At 33.1% G+C, this 22,421-nt stretch overlaps 1 protein-coding gene across 3 annotated transcripts in view; it reads right to left on the bottom strand.

The window, feature by feature from the left end:
* LOC106463857 (zwei Ig domain protein zig-4-like) overlaps nucleotides 1-22,421 on the bottom strand; it is an 82,888-nt gene that overhangs the window by 47,167 nt on the left and 13,300 nt on the right. For all 3 annotated transcript variants that reach the window (XM_022391475.1, XM_022391474.1, XM_022391476.1), the window contains exon 2: nucleotides 9,814-9,985. The gene's annotated coding sequence lies outside the window, so the exon portion shown is untranslated. The remainder of the gene's footprint in view (nucleotides 1-9,813; nucleotides 9,986-22,421) is intronic.

The following is a 22,421-nucleotide window of genomic DNA, read 5'->3' as shown; positions in this document are numbered from 1 at the left end:
AGATAAAATATTGTTGAACAATAGGATATCTCTGCTGAGTCCACCACTAGAATAGAAGTCAACTTTTTAGCGTTACAAATCCTCAGACTTATTGCTAGGCCACTGGAGAGCGGGCCTATAAATAAATGTCTTACAGGAGGTGTGAATGTATTTGTAACGTAGGATTACAACAATTTACGACAGTGTACAAGTGTTAAAGCGCGTAGAAATGTTAAAGGAGGAAATTTATAATTGTTACGTGGATTGGACATTGATTTTTTTTTCCAATCAGATAATTTAAAAGAACCGGCCAACTAACAATGTGTTCAGGTTTTAAACATATTTGCCTTTGGTTGCGTGTATATATAATTCTCAAATAGTATTCATAAACTAGAATCGTGTGAAACTTCTGAACGAAGTGAAAAACATGTTTAACTTATTCGTGGACTTTAACTCACAACACACGATTACATTTTTCTGAACATTCGTTGGGGTTTCACGATTATTATGTTGACAAAATCACGTTTTATGCACCTTATTACGTTTCGATATTTCAATTTAAAGTTGTGATGTACTTTAAAACTAAAACCCTGTGACACTTTTGAGTTTGTGCCTTTTTATATGTCGGATTCACAAAAATCATGGGGTGTAAAACTAAGGTTAAGTTTTATAGAGTGATTAAGATATTACGCATGTTTCACGGGACACGAATGTATTTTGTATTACCTTTCAGACTGCAGCCTTCAATCTTAGTGCTTGTAGAAAATATTTTGAAAATTATTCTTCAGTAACTTATAATGAGCCAAGCAAGGTAGGGTCCTTGTCCAGAGATATAATTGAGAACCCCTTAACGGCTTATGTGCAGAGGTAGAAACAGACCGGGGGAGTCCCGAATTTATCCTCTTCATTATTCAAGCAGTTGAACAAAATCCAGACAACATTAAAACTACTCCCTGGCGGAAAGAAAAAGTACTGTATTCGATAAGACCGTCCATTTTGAACGTGAAGTCGACAGTTTTTGTCTGTTTGGTGGTTTTAGAACCAAGCCATATTGGACAATCTGCTGTGTCCATCGCAGGAAATCGAACTACAGATGTTAATGTAAATTTACTGCTGTCCCACTGAGAACGTTTTTGTCTGGTTTTTTCTTTTTCTTTTTTACTTCTGGAGTTTCCACCTTCATGTGAATAATGTTCCAATAATTCAGTCAGGGTTGACGGGTGCTGTTGACTGTTGATACTTTCCCTCTAGTCAGGGTTAATGGGTGCTGTTGACTGTTGATACTTTCCCTCTAGTTAGGGTTGATGGGTGCTGTTGACTGTAGATACTTTCCCTCTAGTTAGGGTTGATGGATGCTGTTGATACTTTCTTTCTAGTTAGGGTTGACGGGTGCTGTTGACTGTTGATACTTTCCCTCTAGTTAGGGTTGATGGGTGCTGTTGACTGTTGATACTTTCCCTCTATTTAGGGTTGACGGGTGCTGTTGACTGTTGATACTTTCCCTCTAGTTAGGGTTGACGGATGCTGTTGACTGTAGATACTTTCCCTCTAGTTAGGGTTGACGGGTGCTGTTGACTGTAGACACTTTCCCTCTAGTCAGGGTTGATGAGTGCTGTTGACTGTTGATACTTTACTTCTAATCTATCAGTTAAAATTAAAGAAGGCTCTTTTGTAGCGTTGTGCTAACAATCGGAACAAAACAAAATTCTGGCGTATTAATTTCTCAAAATAGCTGAATGATTTTCTTAGTTTTGTTCTCAAGTCAGGGACTTTTGAAGAATCTACAACTCTATTCTCTACCTGCAGATAGTGGTTATAACGAATTTTCTTTTCTGAGAAACTCTTGACTGTAACGATATTGACTTTTGATGGCCTGTCTACCTGATCTATTAAAACCAAATCGTTCTGTCTTTTTGCACACCACTGTTTTATTACTTCAACGTTTAGTTAAAGTGTTTGTTTATCAGACGTTATCGTTCACTTTTTGTCACTCCAATTACATCAGCATACATGTATATTGCGCCTGAATCATCGCTGTGTTTGTTGTATCCCAGACAGTCTAATCAACCCTAGTATTGGGCGGGAAGCCTCGTAGGCACTGGCTATATCAGATGTAGCATGTTTGACATATTCTCCTTTACTTTCACCTATGGGTTCTTAGGATTGAAATTGTACATTTATAATACACGTGATTCAACTTTCCAGCTACACTTACATTTCTCAGTTTATAATAACTTATTTCAAGTGTTTGACTAACATCCATATGACGTTTGTCATATGCTTTTAGCAACAATGATGGCAGTAAACACTACACAATAATACGGATTGCTACGGCAAATTCTTCACTGTAAACTAAGATACACGATTATATATGGTTGCTACGGCAAATGATTCACTGTAAACTAAGATACATGATTATATAATTGTTACGGAAAATTCTTCACTGTAATCTAAGATACACTAGTATATGGTTGTTACGGAAGATGATTGACTGTAAACTAAGATGCGCGATTATATGGTTGCTACGGCAAATGATTCACTGTAAACTAAGATACACTGCAGACTATGTTTGGAGTTAAGAAAGAACGCAAATACGCAGTCAGTTCATGACATCTTATGTCATTAAAACATATGACCACATTAAGGTTTGAAACATTGTTTTCTAGGTAACATTCAGAGTTATCTATGTGTTTCAGAGTCATCAGACCATATCCATGTGTTTCAGAGTCATCAGACCATATCCATGTGTTTCAGAGTCGTCAGACCATATATATGTTTCAGAGTCATCAGACCATATATGTGTTTCAGAGTCGTCAGACCATATCTATGTGTTTCAGAGTTATCAGACCATATCCATGTGTTTCAGAGTTATCAGACCATATCCATGTGTTTCAGAGTCATCAGACCATATCCATGTGTTTCAGAGTTATCAGACCATATCTATGTGTTTCACCTTTATCAACAGAATACTACACGCAGGGAACCGTTGAAATAAATTGAAGCAATAAATTGTGAAATACTTTCCTGGTTCAAAAAAAAGTTTGTTAATTAATTGCGGACTTTATATTTGAAAAGGATCTTATTGTGTAAACATGGCTGGTTACGGAAATGGAACGTTAAACCGCTGAAAGAGAAATTATAGGGCTATGCCATTTGTTCTGAACTGAGGCAGTTTTTATCACATAATCTTATGTTTTAACTCTGAGAGATGTAAGGCCTACTCTTTGAACAAATTGAACCAGCATTTTAAAGTATTCCGTAATCATCTAGTTGATTATTTCTGAGTGAAAATGGTAACACTGCCCGCAGTCTACAATAAGAATTTAATTAAAATGGCGGTCGACGAGAGGTGTACACATGACTTACTAATTAAAAAAAAGATTATAAGATAACCCACATCGCCGGTTAATTAATTTTTTCGAAGTTTATTATCATAATGACCATGGGAGGTTGCAGATCTTTCACTGGCCTGTATTTCTATGGAATATAAAATAGAAAGTTATAAAAACACTGAACATCTCTCGAGTCCACAAGAGTTTTATTAACGTGAAAAAGCGGAAAACTTAATATGAGGTCAAAACCGTAGGTAAAATGTAAACTAATAACTAACACATTTTGGAATACTATATTTCTTCGTCTGATCGGGTTAGCGTAACCGTTAATTAATTTTACATAAAAAGGACTATCGGGCGAAACATCATTTTTCATTACTGATAAGGGGATTAAATTATTTAATTAACAGTGGAAAACAGCGACCCAAAGATTATAATTACAATAAAATTAGACGTAATTTCAGTATTTTTATAGGTATGACGGTGAGTAAAAAACAAAAACCCATCATAGGTATAGAGTTATGGGGAGTATTAACTGGAAACAATAAGCTCCACACATGCGCAGATCATGAAAGAATTACGAGTGAGAGCAGATTACTCGATACTGTCAGATTAGTGTGTCGTGCGGCCAAAACAACCTGCTGCAGGACACACTGTGTTATTAACAGGAGTGATAGTTTAGTAATTTTCCACCCTCTGTATCTCGGACTGTGGTAATCCAAGCTATAACATATTTTTAGTGGACGTGCTCTACTGGACTCTTACTTCACATACTCAATTTTAAGGCAGTCCAATAAGAAATACCTGAGATATAAAATCTCCAATCTTGATTGAATTTCTTCCTTTTTTTTTCTTTCTTCGCACCAAAAGTACGGAAACTTTATTTGATAGAAAAACATATTTAACTTTTATGTATTTTTTTTTAATTTACTACACTGATAGATCTTTTCAACCTACAAGTACGAGTCTCATTTGGTGTAAATATAAGCAACATGTGAAAAGTTATTCAACAAAAATTTCTCAAATTTGACGAAACTTTTTGCGCTCGTCTACGCCAAAAGTCACGTGAGCTATCGGTCTAACATTTTTAATACAGCTTCACCTAAGAGTAAAAGTGGACCATTTTTAGTTTTTTGTCATTCGGATTAAAGACGGTTGATTTAGAGCAGCAAAACTATAGGTGAAAGGACGAGCAGATACACAAGTTTTGGTTAAGTCAAACAAACTATATTAGTAGTTTCTAGCTCAAGTTTTCAAAAGAATCATACGGGTGGACGGTTATTATTGATTATTCATTGCCAATTTTTCAGCACATACTTACTGAATTTTATGAAATTAACTTAATTAAAGAGTATTTAGCGTCACGTGATATTAGCTTAAGGAATTAGCATAAATACTGATGCTTGATACGACTGTACCGATTGAATGGGGGTGATAACAAAAAACTGTTAATTTAAATTCCATGGCGTTACTATAAAGGTTTGTTTGTTTGTTTGAAGTTAAGTGTAAAGCTACATAATGAGCCATCTGTGCTCTGCCCACCGGTTTCTAATGTTATAAGTCAGCAGACATACCGCTGTGCTACTGGGGAGCTACCTATAAAGGAAGCTATTAACACTGTTTTAGAGAGGGAAAACAACCACCATATATTTTAAAGAAGCTGGTTGGTTCTGTAAAGTATAGGTCTGTTTCGAATAATGGGTTTGCAATTCTAAAGCAAATGTGGCTTGTTATCTAGTGTCACTTTCTTAATTGCTTCGACTTCTTGGTGTGTATTGACAAAAGGTCATAATATATAATCAAAAACGCCTTAGGTGTGAAAAACAGTGAGGCCAAAAAAGGACTGAGTGTGCGACTTAAAGGAATGAAATCAAAATTGGCAGACAAACTGGTAGTTACACTTATAGCACTGATAAAAAAATTTACAGTAAATATCCATTCATTAGTTAACTTTTTTCACCTTTTTTCACACCTAAGGCGTGTGTTTGATTAGATATTAATTATATGGGTTATTCTAGTTATCTCGGAAAGAAAACGGTAACATAGTCTTTGGTCAGTGGGATAAAGAAAGAATTACATTAAAAGGAAAATACATATATGGTGAGATGAAGGAAAAATGAAGAAAGAAATTAGCAACTGAATAATGAAGATAAAATAAAGGGTAGGGAAGGTGGACTGAGAAAAATAGTAGGGCAAAATAGAATAACATAAAGTTATAAACACAGGAAAAGGAGAAAATAAGATAAAGGCAAGGGAAGAGTAGAATGCAATAAAAGAGTTGAAAGCATAGAATAAGATAAAGACTGGCATAGAACAAAATAAGATAAAGGCTAGGGAAGAGTAGAATAAGATAAAGACGTGGGATGCAGGAGAAGAAATAGTAAGTAGGCAAATAGAGAAGATTAAAATAATAAAATATAAATTAATGATAATATATATATATATATATATATATATATAGTTATATTAGATAGTTAATGTTAGGCAATACTAGAAACAAATGCTTAAAATAACAAACAGAAAAGTGAACATAAAAGATAATATTTAAATGATAAAGAAAAAAAATTAGAATATAAAACTTCTTAAAACGATTATGTAGAAGAAAGGGCACTGTGAAACAAGAAGAAAAACAAAATATAAACCAGAAGAATATGATAAGGAGGTGAAAATAAGTGTAAAATTGGTGTAAACGAAGAAGAGAGTAAATTATAGATAACAATGGTATTAAAGAATTAGATAAAGAAGATGAGAGAGAGTAGGTTAAAAATAAATTTGGTATTAAAGAATTAGATAAAGGAGGTGAGAGAGTAGATTAAAGATAACAATGGTATTAAAGAATTAGATAAAGGAGGTGAGAGAGAGTAGATTAAAGATAACAATGGTACTAAATAATTAAATAAACGGGATTAGAAAGCGAGTAGGTTAACGATAACAATGTATTAACGAATTAAATAAAGGAGGTGAGAGAGAGTAGGTTAACGATAACAATGGTACTAAAGAATTAAATAAAGGGGATGAGAGAGAGTAGATTAACGATAACAATGGTATTAAAGAATTAGATAAAGGAGGTGTGAGAGAGTAGGTTAAAAATAACAATGGTATTAAAGAATTAGATAAAGGAGATGAGAGAGAGTAGATTAAAGATAACAATGGTATTAAAGAATTAGATAAAGGAGATGTGAGAGAGTAGGTTAAAAATAACAATGTATTAACGAATTAAATAAAGGAGGTGAGAGAGAGTAGATTAAAGATAACAATGGTACTAAAGAATTAGATAAACGGGATTAGAAAGCGAGTAGGATAAAAATAACAATGGTATTAAAGAATTAGATAAAGGAGGTGAGAGAGAGTAGATTAAAGATAACAATGGTACTAAAGAATTAGATAAACGGGATTAGAAAGCGAGTAGGTTAACGATAACAATGGTACTAACGAATTAGATAAAGGAGGTGAGAGAGAGTAGTTTAAAGATAACAATGGTATTAAAGAATTAGATAAAGGAGACGAGAGAGAGTAGATTAAAAATAACAAAGGTGTTAAAGACTTAGATAAAGGAGATGTAAGAGAGGGTAGGTTAAAAATAACAATGCTGCTAAAGAATTAGATAAAGGAGATGTGAGAGAGTAGGTTAAAAATAACAATGGTATTAAAAAATTAGATAAAGGAGATGAGAGAGTAGGTTAAAAATAACAATGGTACTAAAGAATTAGATAAAGGAGATGTGAGAGAGTAGGTTAAAAATAACAATGGTATTAAAGAATTATATAAAGGAGGTGAGAGAGAGTAGATTAAAGATAACAATGGAACTAAAGAATTAGATAAACGGGATTAGAAAGCGAATAGGTTAACGATAACAATGTATTAACGAATTAAATAAAGGAGGTGAGAGAGAGTAGATTAAAGATAACAATGGTACTAAAGAATTAGATAAACGGGATTAGAAAGCGAGTAGGTTAACGATAACAATGGTACTAACGAATTAAATAAAGGAGGTGAGAGAGAGTAGATTAAAGATAACAATGGTATTAAAGAATTAGATAAAGGAGGTGAGAGAGAGTAGACTAAAGATAACAATGGTACTAAAGAATTTGATAAACGGGATTAGAAAGCGAGTAGGTTAACGATAACAATGTATTAACGAATTAAATAAAGGAGGTGAGAGAGAGTAGATTAAAAATAACAATGGTACTAAAGAATTAAATAAAGAGGATGAGAGAGAGTAGATTAACGATAACAATGGTATTAAAGAATTAGATAAAGGAGATGAGAGAGAGAGTAGATTAAAGATAACAATGGTATTAAAGAATTAGATAAAGAAGGTTAGAGAGGGTAGATTAAAGATAACAATGGTATTAAAGAATTAGATAAAGGAGGTGAGAGAGAGTAGATTAAAGATAACAATGGTATTAGAATTAGATAAAGGAGATGAGAGAGTGTAGGTTAAAAGTAACAATGGTACTAAAGAATTAGATAAAGGAGATGTGAGAGAGTAGGTTAAAAATAACAATGGTATTAAAGAATTAGATAAAAGAGGTGAGATAGAGTAGATTAAAGATAACAATGGTATTAAAGAATTAGATAAAGGAGGTGAGACAGAGTAGATTAAAGATAACAATGGTATTAAAGAATTAGATAAAGGAGGTGAGAGAGAGTAGATTAGAGATAACAATGTACTAAAGAATTAAATAAAAGGGCTAAGAAAGCATATAGAAAAATACAAGTTAGTTAAAAGAAGACATGCGATTTAGAAAAGTAAGATAAAGAAATTGAATTATCTTTCAAGCTATAACGCTGGACAGAGCGGAGTTGGAAATCATATTTGATTAAATGTTAGAAATAAAATATAAAATAAATACTTCAAGAAATGAGTTAAAGTAGAGTTAAATATAAAGTCGTAACCACCAAAGACAGAAAAAAAAACAAGTTAAGATTTAGTTGCTAAAGAAGAACGAAAATAAAATAAACTTAGATATTGAAATTTTCAAATAATAATGTGTAAATACAAATGGAAGAAAAATAAAACGAGAGATACAATTAGAAATAATTATACAACAAATAATGTATTCAAAATGGGGTACAACCCTCAAAAGGCCCCACCTGTTTCGATGTTCTACGTATAGGATGATGACGTAGAACACCAAAACGTGTAGTCTGTTTAGGATTGTGGGATTGTACAATTAAATATAGATAACATGTTATTAAACATCGAACGTCCAAACTGTAAAAAATACTAATTAGTCAGCAGCTTGAGCTTTGCAAGTTTGTATATTACAGAATTGTCTGTTAATTTAACTACAACGTGTATCAGATGTAGCCCATAGTCGTTAACGTGCTCGAAGATTGAATTCGACAATTTATGGTTCGAGACCCGTGCATTATAATATTGGTAATTAAAGCCCGCTACTCAAACAGACAAGAGTAACGTAAGATGTAGCCTCTTGTTGAAGTGCCAAATACAACACACACTCGAAAGTTATTCAACGTGACTATAACTTAGTTTCATGTTTTCTACATTTATAACCCCACCTGTCGAGAGGCATGAATTGTTGTCGATTGTTTAGCGTATTAAACACGTCTACATTCAAGCTTACGTTTAAAGAAACCATTTCCTAGGTAATAGCGCTATAAATTCGTTAAAACTTGTCTGTTAAACTTAATTTTATTTTCATAAGTACACTCTGCTACTTACAATACCGCGTCTGAGGATTAAGCCTTTACAAGTCCATTCTCACAAACAAACGTGTTGTCGACTTGCAGCATAGAAATATTTCTTAGACTGTAGTTTCTTATTCTGTGTAAATATCGTTGTAACAACTTATATATATTTTTATAGATCTTAATATCAAAAAGTCGAGTTCTTGACTAAATATTTTCTCGTTTTCTAAAGCGAGTTTTTCATCAAAAGAAGTATTATTTTAACATTAACTTGTACAAATGTTATTTTATTAATTCGAAGCTAATTTATTTGCACATATGTTGCTTGACGAAATCAGCTTCTCTTCTGTACACAGCCGTAATTCTGGTTTTTATAATACTAAAAACTAGGTTTTGATACCTGCTATTGCCAGAGAGTAAATAGCAGTAGATTTGTGCTAAACAAGTAAACAATAGTGTGTAAATATTTATCATCGAGTAATATCTAATTACTTTTAATTACCACCATAATTCGTGTGCTAAGAAGATTAATGACTAATAATTTTAACTCTAGTACGTTTAACACAATATATTTTATTTGTTTTTTTAAGTACTCGCATTTGGTTGTCATGAAACTCACAAAAAAAAAGACTTGAATTTTCATACAGTTTAACTAATTACATAAATTTCTAGTGTTTGTAGTTCTTCTTAGATATAATAAGTTACTTCTGCCACTTTATTCGCTTGTGTTTACTATTATCTGGCAAATGAGGAATTTTTAAGTGTATTATTCGGTGAATAATTCTTTTTACAAATGGATCTCAAACTTGTATACAGTTTTAAAAATGTAGATAACCATAAAACTTACGAGTTGTCTCTAAAACTGGACACAGGTTTCTCGCTATCTTGCACTGGTGTTGTGGTCAGTATCTTGGCCAAAATCTCGAGAACTGGAGTAATTGTGGTCAACGGTCCTTCTTATAGCCCAGCCACATCAAGTGAAGCGCCACCCAGTGGATGGTATGGAAAACAGTTACCACCTACGCAAGAAATGTGGACGAATGTCTAGTTTGTAAATTTTAAAGAGTAGTTTACTATTTCATTACTCTAGTGACCAAACCATGTAGTAAAACATAGTACATTTAATCATTAATTATTACAAACATCCGCATGGTAGATCTTACTTGGAAACATCAACACAACATTATTGCGTTAATGTGCTGTATTTTCTTGTTGTGGTGATGTTTGTTTGTTTCTTCTATTGTTCAGTGTTTAAAGACGGTACAAAAAAGTGCAGACGGGCTCTTACAAAACAAACTAAAACAGTACTGAACCATTGATAACATATATAAAACAAAGTGTCGTAGGTTCTTACCTGGTTGCTAATACCAGCGAGTACGATAAGTAAATCTGAAAATGTTAAACAAAAAATTTAATGATAAATGTTCTCTTTCCTTTTCATTAGAAAAATAAAGTATAATGAATGAAAGGGAACGACCAAACAGATATTTAAGAATTAAGAGTTTATTTGTCTTTGTATGAATTTCGCGAAAAACTACACAGGAGCTGTCTGCGCATAGCCGTCTCTAGTTTTGATTTTGAGCTGATAGACAAGAAGGTAGGCAGATAAAAAACACCCACTGCCAACTATTAGGCTACTCTTACCAGGATCAAATAGTTTGATTTGACCATTACTCTTATTAGGCATAGCACACCTACGATCCAAAATGCGGAGAAATTTTTTGCGACAACAAGTAGCAAACAGACGAATTAAGAGAGACCGTATGGGATTTATGAAATATTAGAGTTGTTTTCAGACTCCCTGAAGCATTGAAAATAAATAATATAAAGACTGAAGAACATACACAAAGACAGGCAAACATATAGACACATCTAATTAATTTTTTAAAAACATGAAATATATCAAAACGCCTGAGCACATTAAAATTTATAAGCTAATATTTTCCCAGAAATTTCAACCTCTAGCTGCAGAATTATTTATTACTCGTTGTGATATAGTTTCCAATATAATCGCTTTAATAAAGATTCCGCAGATTAGCGAATGATTAGGAGAAGCTATCACAACGAAAGAGAACTCCGTGTATAATAACAAGAAGGTGAGCTGGATTTTAATTATTTTGTGTGTATTAAACACAAAAGTAGTTAATTAAAGCTCTTAAAATGAAAAAAAAATTATATTAAAGATAAAAAGTAACCTGAGATAAAACACTGCAAGAAAACTAACATTAGTAGAAAAAGATAACACCAAACACAGCACTACGAGTAGGAGAAAGGATAACACCAAACACAGCACTACGAGTAGGAGAAAGGATAACACCAAACACAGCACTACGAGTAGAAAAGATAACACCAAGGACAGCATTACGAGTGCAAAAGATAACACCAAGGACAGCACTACGAGTAGAACAAAGGATAACACCAAACAAGGCACTACGAGTAGAAAGGATAAAATCATACACAGCACTACGAGTAGAAAGGATAACACCAAACACATCACTACGAGTAGAAAGGATAACACTAAACACAGCGCTACGAGTAGAAGAAAGGATAACACAAAACATAGCACTACAAGTAGAAGAAAGGATAACACCGAACACAGCATTACGAGTAAAAAAGGATAACACCAAATACAGCACTTCTAGTAAAAGAAAAGACAACATCAAGCACAGCTCTACGAGTAGAAAGAAATGGTTGGTTCTAGTAGCAAATACTATTCCATCAATTCATTTAAAGAACAGTAAGTTCGAAGCCCTATAACGATAAACACCAGGTTTTCACGCCCGAAGTGGGCACAGCACAGATAGTCCATTTTTCTAGTTTTCTGTTTAACTAGAAACAAACAAACACTGAAAGAAAAAGTGTTAGAACAAAACTATGTCACACCAAACATTAGCAGAGAAAGCAAAACCAACAACAAAAACATATTGTTCAATAAATCATTTCCAAAAATACAACAATACCATAAAAGCATCACTAAAAAAGTAGCATCAGATAATGAAGCGCGCGACAAAGTAAAAAAAAATACCCGAAAAGCATTATTAAAAAAACAGATGTTAGAGAAATTGTTACCAAAAATAAAACAATACCAGATATATTATTAACAGTAAAAAAAGCAATAGCTGACAAAAAACCACCAGGGGAAATAATAATAATACTAGCATTGTCAAGAATATCAGTACTAGGTAAAACTTTATCAAAAATAATCTTGTCAGATAAAACACTACTAGAGAAACTAATTCCAACAAATCTGCGAGAAAGAAGCATTAGCAGATAGAAATCTAGACAAACACAATGATGGAAAGCAGTATTAAATAAAACAGCTTGAGATTAAGAAACACAAACAGAAGTGGTGAATTAAAACTTGGTGTGCTGTCTTTGAAACACAAACATAAGTGGTGAATTAAAACTTAGTATGCTGTCTTTGAAACACAAACAGAAGTGGTGAATTAAAACTTAGTGTGCTGTCTTTGAAACACAAACAGAAGTGGTGAATTAAAACTTAGTATGCTGTCTTTGAAACACAAACAGAAGTGGTGAATTAAAACTTAGTATGCTATCTTTGAAACACAAACAGAAGTGGTGAATTAAAACTTGGTGTGCTGTCTTTGAAACACAAACAGAAGTGGTGAATTAAAACTTAGTATGCTGTCTTTGAAACACGAACAGAAATTGTGAATTAAAACTTAGTGTGCTGTCTTTGAAACACGAACAGAAATTGTGAATTAAAACTTAGTGTGCTGTCTTTGAAACACAAACAGAAGTGATGAATTAAAACTTGGTGTGCTGTCTTTGAAACACAAACAGAAGTAGTGAATTAAAATTTAGTCTGCTTTATTTGTCAGTTTTCCTTAAGTTGCTGTTTATACCCTTGTGATTTAGGTAAATGAGATTATTATAGTACTTAAACATTTATGCGTGTATTTTGTTCACAATAAATACGATTTTCACGACGTTGTAACAATATTAAAATGCTCCTGTTTAACAAAAAATACATGTTCAATGTTAGAGACTCAACTTGCCTTATCCAGTGAGAAACGTCTTCACTGACAATAGAAGTTTATATTAGTTTACATTATTTATCTATAAGATATTGGATTAAGAATGAAATTCATAAGGACTTTACCTACCACGTGTTCCTTTAGGGTGAAACCAAATGAATTAATGTTAGTGAAACGAACACGAGAGCTATATTTCAACCTCCGCGTATACAAAGTTTACTATCTGTCGTATTCCTCGATACGGTTAAGTAAATCTGCTTACACAATCAGCCGGAGAACAATCCGTTTCAGAGATAATGTTAGTTGGTGAGCGGCTTTCTGTACAGTTACATAGTGTAACGAAATTTAACAAATACGTTTAACTGGAAGTAACTTTCAGATAATTTCCTTTTATCTTATCCAGAAGGAACAAAAATGATGAAACCTTCGTACCCAAAAACTGTTCCTGGGCAGCTCTGCTCTTAGTAATTGTTTAATTGTTCAGTTTACAAGATCTGTCAGTGTTAGCCGTCCCTAATCTTTAACTGAGAGGCAAAAAATGAAGGCAGCTAGCCAACATCACCCACCGTCTCTCTTGTAACGCACATTCGAAGCGCTGTTCTTATTATTTTTATTCGTTACCTGGAAGCGAACCAAGGATGCCTAGATTCACAATCCGGCATGCTAACCATTTGTCTCGGCCCTTTATTTAGAACTGAGAAGCTAGAAAATATTGGCTAAATAATTGTCCTCAGAAGTACTGAAAAACAACTCAGATAAGGAGAATATCGGCTTCTTTTAATAACTGATGCTGACAATAAAATATAAAATCCTTATGAAAACTTTCAGCCGACTAATTTCAATAAAAAAAGAGAGTTATCATCATTAGGGCTAGTTACTCAAACTGCATTTTTAGTTTTTTACTCTTTGTGTAATAGTACAATGTGCTTGGAAAGAAATTGTTTCAGGTAATTAAAAAAACATAATTCCAGCTAAGATTTAAAACATCTTAAAATTTGGCTATTGATGTTCATTCATATCAGTCTAAAGCAGGTATTTATCATCATAAACCTGAAAATACAAAGAAGCAATTTAAATTTGCTCTATGAAAAATAAACAACCAGAGGTCCCGGTAAAAGAATTTTGGCAAAGGAGTGGACCATATTATTAATTGTTTTGCCTCTACAATGATTTTAACCTCTTGTTGTTGATTTTTTTTCAAATTTATAAAACACTCATTTGATTCCTAAGTCACTTTCTGCGGATAAAAACAGACACTAAGGTGTTTAGAAGTTTCGGTATTATAATGTAAATGTAAAACTAAGTTTAGATGTTATAATGTAAATGTAAAACTAAGTTTAGATCTTATAATGTATAATGTAAAACTAAGTTTAGATCTTATAATGTATAATGTAAAACTAAGTTTAGATCTTATAATGTATAATGTAAAACTAAGTTTAGATGTTATAATGTAAATGTAAAACTAAGTTTAGATGTTATAATGTATAATGTAAAACTAAGTTTAGATCTTATAATGTATAATGTAAAACTAAGTTTAGATCCACCATCAGGAAACAACAATTTTATATGGATAGAAGTTTCAACACTTTCATGTGTCCTCTTCAGTTTAACATTTGTGTATTTATCTAATTACTACTTCTATAAAATAACAATACGCTTTAATAACTAGGACTAAAAACTCATTAAATAGAACTGTATTTATACCGAAAGTTTATAAAATTAATTTTTTAGGTCCCTCATTGACCATGGGATTAATTTCTCTATTATTCATCATGCTCAATCGGATGATCATAATTACGCACTACTGTCCACTGTAACAAGATTCTATGGGAGACGGACAAGTCGGTCTTATACTGCAGGTCTTGAAAAACACTCTTACCTCACTGTAAATTTCAAGCTGTAGCTGGACGCTTTGGAACTTTTGACTTGTGAGTTTCCATCAACTTTTTATTCTTGTCTGTTATCTTATTAACAGTACCAGGAGATATGCCCAGCTTCATTTACATGTATTATTGGAATGTTCCAGTCTGTGTTTGTGTGTTGTTACTCATGTAAACGCGCTGTTACGCGAGTTTTTTTATGGACACGTTGTCATGTACTATCTTATTTTGCTGTTTATTTTATATCATACCGATATTTAAACATGTTTTATACACATTAGTCATATATTCCAGATCTGTGGGAATCGATGTCTTGTTAAATACAACTTTTTTTTAAAAAATTTCAAAGAATAAAATCATGCCAGTATTGTATTATAGTGAAGCTGTCGGTAATTCATGTTTTCATGTTTTTTTAGAACAAAGCCACATTGGGCTATTTGTGGTGTACAACGCGAGAAAGCGAACCCTAGAATCAAAACCATAATATTCCTTAAGGAATGCTAGGAGCCAATTCGGTTTATAAATGTAACTCAACAACTACAAAACCAACGTTCATAGACGTAACTCAACAAGTACAACAACAACGTTCATAGATGTAACTCATCAAGTACAACAACAACGTTCATAGATGTAACTCAACACGTGCAATAACAACGTTTATAGATGTAACTCAACAAGTAGAACACCAACGTTTATAGATGTAACTCAACAAGTACAAAAACAACGTTCATAGATGTAACTCATCAAGTACAATAACAACGTTCATAGACGTAACTCAACAAGTACAACAACAACGTTCATAGATGTAACTCAACACGTGCAACAGGTACGTTTATAGATGTAACTGAACAAGTAGAACACCAACGTTTATAGATGTAACTCAACAAGTACAACAACAGCATAATAAGCCTTCTAATGAGACTTTCAGACGTTTTCATTTTGGAAATTCGTAATCATTGGTTGACGAAATTCTTAAAAAGAAATAAGAGAGAGAACCTAAAACTAAACAATTTCTCCTTATGTCAAATATAAAACTGAACAATTTCTCCTTATGTCAAATATAAAACTGAACAATTTCTCCTTTATCAAATATGAAATTCAACTTGAAATGCAATGAACTTTTCTACTCGTCTTCCAACTAGTAGTGGATAGTTCTAGCTCCAATTACAATACCCTACGTGTAAGGAGGTGATTCAGAAGATGATGAGGTTAACCTCAAATTACAGAACCCTACATGTCAGGAGGTAATTCAGAAGATGAAGTTAATCCCCAATTACAGTATCCTACATGTCAGGAGATAATTCAGAAAATGAGGTTAATCTCCAATTACAGTATCCTACATGTCAGGAGGTAATTCAGAAGATGAAATTAATCTCCAGTTACAGAACTCTACGTGTAAGGAGTTAATTCAGAGGATGAAGTTAATCCCCAATTACAGTATCCTACATGTCAGGAGATAATTCTGAAAATGAGGTTAATCTCCAATTACAGTATCCTACGTGTCAGGAGGTAATTCAGAAGATGAAGTTAATCCCCAATTACAGTATCCTACATGTCAGGAGGTAATTCAGAAAATGAGGTTAATCGTAGAATAAAGTCATCACCCTAGTTTTATTACCGAGGTTACTGAAACCTGCATGGTTTCGCTGAATAGTTTATTCAATGTATTTGTCTTGTTAGCAAGTGCCGCTTTAATGACGTTTTTGTTGTCATGGAAACGTGGTGACAACCAGACTGTTGCTCTGTTTTATTTTTTACCTCTTTAGAAAGGCATGCTAATAAACGGCAAGTTGACGTTAATATATCAACACCAAACGGGTCATTTTGTTAAAGCTTACGCTCCTCGTTAGCTATTCTCGTATAATTCTTTCTGCCTCTGCGCGCTTAAAGCTGTGTGATAGGACCTGAAACCAATCATTGATTAAACAACTCAATCCTACAGATTAGTGAAGAGGAATGGTCCATTATCTTGATTTAAGGATTTTGTTCCTTTAATATGCCTCCCAGTGGCACAGCGGTATGTCTGCGGACTTACAACGCTAGAAACCAGGTCTCGATACCCGTGGTGGGCAAAGCACAGATAGCCCATTGTGTAGCTTTGTGCATAATTCCAAATAAACAATCCTTTATTATAGTTGACAATTGTAGTATATCATAAAGAGGGGGAGAGGAAGCAAGCATGATCTTAGAAGTTAGCGTGCTATAATATTATAATCAACTGTTATAATATTATAAAAACATCAAAAATAGGGATAAATCTGTTGTTGTTGTTGCGAGTCGTTAAAGTCATGAAAGCAGATAATCTTGTTTATATCCAGCTCTTGCTTGTCCTGCACTTGAAAAAAAATGCAGTCTTGTTTAAATTATGCTTATGCTGTAAATAAAGAGTCTTGTCTAAATTCTGCTTTCGCTATTAGTTGGGTACTGGGGACAAATAGTCTTAATTGAATACAGATACCAAGACACATGTTAGCGTGCAGTGCGGCCAAAACAACCTGCAGGACACACTGATAGTAATAGCTTAGCAATATCCCACTATCTGTAGCTCGATCTATGATAACCCAAAGTATCATAAACTTTTAGTGGGCCGTTACTGGACTCTTACTTCACTTACTAAATTTCAAGTCAATTCATTAAGAATTAAACCACAATTATTAGGGTTAAGATGCTTCTCTGGTGAACTTTAACTTTCTCTGAGCGAGAGAAAGGAACATTTGTAAGATATCCAAACAACTGAGAGTTTTATATTAATGGAAACAAGTGCCCTTTTTGAAAACGAGTCATAATTTAAGAAAGCTGATAATAATTATGGATAAGAGCAAACTTTATCTCCAATAACATTAAACATCCTAAAGTTATAGACCCTGTGGCTACTTTGAAAGTCCATATTTCATGTTACTTAAAATGTTACACCACTTTGTTTGGAGGTGATCTGTGGCTCTGATTCGCCTCTTACAATTAACTTCAGCTTTCGTCACAAAAATATGATAGAGCTTCGGCAAATATCAAAACACTTACTTCACTTAATATTTCTGAAACAATTGTTGCAGAAAGTCTGAAACTTAAGCCTTAAGTTGCAATAAATCTGAAGAAAAACCTAGCAAAGTATCGTGAATGGAATAATAGTTAAGATTACTCGAGGGCAAACTAATGGTTAGTGTGCTTAACTGTAGAATTGAGGATTCCTGGTTCGTGTCCCGTTACTGGCAAAAAGAAATCACGCTCTGTACTTTGAGTCCATTATTAGACCGTCGGTCAAATCCCACTATTTAGTAAGACAAGAGGAGTCAAGGAGTTGGCGGTGAATACTGTTCGCTAGATGACTTTTCTCTAGGCTATAGCTTCGAAATTAGGCATGACTAGCCCAGATAGCCTTCGAGTAGCTTTGTGCTAAATTCAACAAACAAACAAATTTTGATGGATCCATATGGTCAGCTAAGAAGTTGTAAGATTTTTTAGCGCAAAACTACAAATTTGGATATCTGCGCTCTGTCCACCACGGTAATCAAACCCTAGATTTTAGCCTTGTAGTCGATAAACTCACCGAATACCCACCGAGCGACTCTTCTAAGAAATGTCTTTTTAATGACATTTGAATCAAAGCCCAAGTTCTAGAAATCACTTAACTGAAACAACTGTTATTATTTCGGACAAAAACTATTCTAAAAACAAATGTTTCTCTAAGTGATAAATCTTGTGTACTAACACAAAATGCCACAAAACATGATTCCCTCATGAGACAGCCATACGTTTACGGATTTACAACACTAAAGTTTGGGATTCGCACAGCAGATAGCCTAATGCAACTTTCCTCTAAAACAAAAATATTAAGCAAAATACTTTTGAAATTAATAAAGATATTCGTAGTTAAAAAACTGTGTTTCATAACTTAAAACAAAAATCACAAGATAATCATAAAAATAATGAAAGTAATCATACCTTAAAACCCTATAGTAAAAATAACTTATTATATGATCCTAATTGGTTGATTTTCGGTCCTTAAATCTACAAAATCTGATCGATTAATGGATGATTTACTATGAGATGATCTAATTGATGGCTGACTACCTGATGGTCCAATGGAATGACTGACTTCCTAATTGTCTAATGAATAACTGACTACCTGATGGTCTAATGGATGACTGGCTATCTGATGATCAAATGAATGAATGACTATCTGATGATGTAATGGATGACTGACTATCTGTTCGTCTAATGGATGACTGGCTATCTGTTCGTCTAATTGATGAGTGACTATATGATGATTTAATGGAATGACTGACTATCTGTTGGTCTAACTGATGACTGACTATCTGATGATCAAATATTCAAGTACTGTTTTTCACTAAAAATATTGTCCTTTCTCAGTTTTAATAAGTACTTTTGTAACTTGACTCCCATTGCAACAGTGTAACTATATAAAGTTAAATGAATCCCTTAAAATGTTTTCAGCTTTTCTTAAACATTCATGTTTGTCTAAGATTATAATACTTCTTAATTCATCAGACTTAGAAATAATACTACTATAGTTTTTACTTAAATTATTCAAAGATGTTAATTAATCTGAACTTAACTTTAGAATTTTTTTATGTTCACAATTGTAATTATCAGAGTGAGTCAACGCTATACAACTAGTCAGATCTCTAATATTAGTAAATGATTTATCAGAGTTAGAACAAATTGGCTGATGAGACAATGATTGCGAAAAGTGTTCACATTGCACAAATTAATCTTCAAAACTAAGCCTATTTGGAATATTGAATTTTAAACCACGAGCTTCTTTTTTTTTCAATGTATTTCAAAACATGATTTGAATAATTAAAAATAACATCACCAATTGTTCTATAGATATGTTTTTGCTAAACTGTCAAATTAACCAATTCTTTTTCCTAGATTGTAAAAAAAGTCTTCTGACTTGTAACGCTATAAACCGGTTTTCGATTCCCATGGTGGGCATAGTACAGTTAGCTCATTGTGTAGCTTTGTACTTAACTACAAACAAGTTAAACAAATGAAATTTAAAAAGGCTAATCATCCTACTTTTTTCCAACAAATCAAATGCTTCTGTGGATTGTCGTGTAAATATTTGAAGAACTGATTTTTTGTCTAATTTCAAAATTTAGTTGTTCTGTAATTTTGTTTTTATCAGCAAATTGACGAACAGGATCTTTAAAGTTTAAGAAGCGAAGATTTATCTTCAAAAGTTTACATTCATACAATAATATGTTCACGTAATTTAGTTTTAGAATATTTTAATTGTTGTTTGTTTCATTTCTGATCTGATTTAGAGTTGGTCAATCTATTTTTGTTATCGTGAAAAATTATGGTTATCTTTGGTTAGATAGCCCAATATGGCTTTCGTCTAAAACAAACAAACAATGGCTAGAAGAGTGCCGGTAATCTTTCAAACCACTTTACTACCGTAGGTATTTGGATGACACATTCACAAGCTTTAAGAACTCCTATCGAGCTTCTCTGTTTTTGCTTATTTTTTGTTTTGTTTTGAATTTCCCACAAAGCAACAAGTGGGCTATCTGCGCTAACCGTCCCTAATTTAGCAGTGAAAGACAAGAGGGAAGGCAGCCAATCATCACCACCCACTGCCAACTCTTTTACCAACGAATAGTGGGATTGGCCTTCACATTATAACGCCCCCACGGCTGAAAGGGCGGGCATGTTTGGTGGGACGGGGATTCGAACCCGCGACCCTCAGATTTGGAGTCAAGTGCTCTAACCACCTGCCCATGCACTAGTCGCTGCGGAACATCAGCAAAATTACAAACGTTCATTTCTTGACACTTTGGTTAATAACAGCAATGACCATTTCCAATGAGAAGTACACCATAAAGAACAGTAATGGTTAACAACAGCAATGACCATTTCCAATGAGAAGTACGCCATAAAGAACAGTAATGGTTAACAACAGCAATGACCATTTCCAATGAGAAGTACACCATAAAGAATAGTAATGGTTAACAACAGCAATGACCATTGTAATGCTATAAACCGGTTTTCGATACCAATGGTGGACACAGTACAGTTAGCCCATTATGTAGCTTTGTACGTAACTACAAACAAGTTAAACAAATGAAAGTTAAAAAGGCTAATCATTCTACTTAATGAGTAATGGTCATTGCTGTTATTAACCAATTTCCAATGAGAAGTACACCATAAAGTACATTTACTGTTTCTTACTCTAATTTCGCCAAATTTATACCAAGTATTTTGAAAGAACACTTGGTTAAAACTTTCTTCCATCGTGCATATAAAATATCTAGCATTTATGGAGCTTTCCATAAAGTTTCGATAAAATAAAATAAATTTTGGCGTTGAATTTTTCGTAATAATTTGAATGAGCGAAATAGAACACCTACATTAGAAGTTCAGAAAAATTCTCTTGTTATTATCTTGCGATACGTTGGTGAATATTCTTTTATCATTAAAAATCAGTTAAGAAAACTAATTAGTTCGAAGGGTGTTTCCACAAATACATGTGAGTTGTGTGTTAAACCTAATTGTTGCCTACATTTTTCGTTTATTTATTTAGATTTAATTATCGTTTTCCTGTATTTAAACATTTTCCTGCTTACAGTAGGTCTATATTGGGCTGACTAAAAGAAACCTGTTAACTCGTATGAAGGAACACGCGTTTTAGATCCCCTGCTAAGTATAAGGTACGTAAACATGCATTTGGTGAATGTGACGTAGTCGTCTTTTCTAATTAGTTTAAGATTTTAGCATGAGCCAATGATGAACAGGGCTTGCGTATTAGAGAGCTTGCCGATATACAAATAGAGGCCGAAAATCAAGCAATTAGAATCATCTAGTAAACTACTTTTAATCTTTAAAATTACTATACCATAGGAACTAAATTTTACTAGAAGCACTCTAAGATTTGTACGTTTTGTTGTCACAGAACGTGGCCAATATGATTGCTGTTGTTTTCAATAAGCCTTTTAAGCCTACTCTTAAATGAAGCCACTGCAAGCATCATCAGTTCTATTCACTGATTATCACAATACTCTGTCGACCTACACGCATTCCATTCAAATCACCAGTCTTGTTTTGTTGAAAGATAAAGTAGAGAAACGCGATTACGTGTAGTGTTTGGAAACCCTGTACCAAGTATAAACTTATTACAATATAAATATTATTCTTAATGCCCCTCTAAAGAAATCTGGCTTTGCTAGAGCAAAAAGTCATAATAATCTGAAATACGTTATTTTCTTATGAATCTTTTTGTTTCCTTTATAATCATCCTATATTTATCGTTTTAAGTAGGATATTTCCTTTATAATCATCCTGTATTTATCATTTTAAATACGGTATTTCCTTTATAATGATCCTTTATTTACCATTTTAAATACGGTTTTCCCTTTATAATGATCCTTTATTTATCATTTTAGATACGGTGTTCCCTTTATAATGATCCTTTATTTACCATTTTAAATACGGTTTTCCCTTTATAATGATCCTTTATTTATCATTTTAGATACGGTTTTCCCTTTATAATGATCCTTTATTTATCATTTTAGATACGGTTTTCCCTTTATAATGATCCTTTATTTATCATTTTA

The sequence above is a fragment of the Limulus polyphemus genome, unplaced genomic scaffold (genome assembly GCF_000517525.1).
Source record: "Limulus polyphemus unplaced genomic scaffold, Limulus_polyphemus-2.1.2 Scaffold1504, whole genome shotgun sequence".
NCBI classification, from domain to species: Eukaryota; Metazoa; Arthropoda; class Merostomata; order Xiphosura; family Limulidae; genus Limulus; species Limulus polyphemus.
This window is presented reverse-complemented; position numbering and strand designations above follow the sequence as displayed.